Below are 1,233 nucleotides of genomic sequence, written 5' to 3' on the forward strand. Positions count from 1 at the left end.
GACGGGAAGCGGAGGCCAGACTGGCACTCCCCGCGGCGCCCTTGAGAGGATCCCCCCTCTCAGGCCGATAGCAAGTCGGGGCACTTCGTCCTCGTTGGCAGAGCTCCCTTCAGGTCTCATTTTGCGCCGCTGGGCTCGCCCCCATGTAGCGAGGCTGAAGGGTCACCCCGCTGGCTGCCGTTTCATGGCGAAGGGGAGAGCGGTGGCTCTTCAGCACAGACGGACTGTGGGTGTGGGGCGCCCGGCTGGAGGGAGCTCTTTGGGGTTTCCTTCTGAATGGGGTCACCCCGCTAGTGCCCTTGAGAACCTCTCCCCACCTAGGTAGGGGCGAAGTCAAAGGCTCCTGTTGGGTGGGGGCAGCTCTTTTCTTTCCCCCTCCCCAGGAACCGAGGGACAGAATCGCCCCCTGGCGCCTGTCTGAGGAGCCCCATGTACACGACAGTGGTCGGAAACTAGAGTTATCGCCCCTTTGATGCCCTTGGAAAGTGCCCCTATTTTTGGAGCGGAAAGGGCGACAGAGTCTCTATTGGTGCCCTTGAGAGAGTCCCCAGGTCTCTGTTCCCACTTTCTAAAAAATAATAATAATAATAATAATAATAATAATAATATCTCACATCCTAGGGCTGAGAAGGAGAGGCTCTTCCTGGGGCGAGGGGAACAAGAAGGCTCTGATTTGGACCCTTCTCGTTATCCACTGTGATCCGACTGAGTCTCTCCCCTTATACGTCTTGAGGGAAGGAGAGCACTCTACCTTTGCCCTTGAATATATTCTTTCTAGAAGGTTTTGGGATGCCGTTGAGGGGGATTTCCATGCCTGAGGTGATGGTGGAGTCAGGACTCTCCCGCCCATCCCTCCCACCCCCTGTCTTCTAGAGTTGGGCATGTTCCTGAGAGACCTTTTGTCAGCGTTAAGATGCTCCTCTGTGCTGGCAGGCATTTTCCTTGGGATAGCTGCACAAAGGGGACTAAGTTCGGGTCTCCCTTAGACTTTCAAGGTAACTCAGAATCTGAAAGAGTATTCAGATTTCTCCCCACTCAACTTCTCCCGTTATCTTTAATGAGGAAGATGCAAAAGAGCTTCCCCTACTTAGAGCTCCATTTGAGCGGAGCCTCGAGTTTCCCCTTTTCTTGGCTGCGTCTTTCCAGAGATCACCATCTCGTTCCCCCTGGAGCAAGTCGCGGGGGCAAACGCTGAGGCTGCCGCCACTCCCCCCCCCCCCCCCCACATCTCGC

Source organism: Gekko japonicus, unplaced genomic scaffold, assembly GCF_001447785.1.
Source record: "Gekko japonicus isolate JY-2015 unplaced genomic scaffold, Gekko_japonicus_V1.1 scaffold45, whole genome shotgun sequence".
NCBI lineage: Eukaryota > Metazoa > Chordata > Lepidosauria > Squamata > Gekkonidae > Gekko > Gekko japonicus.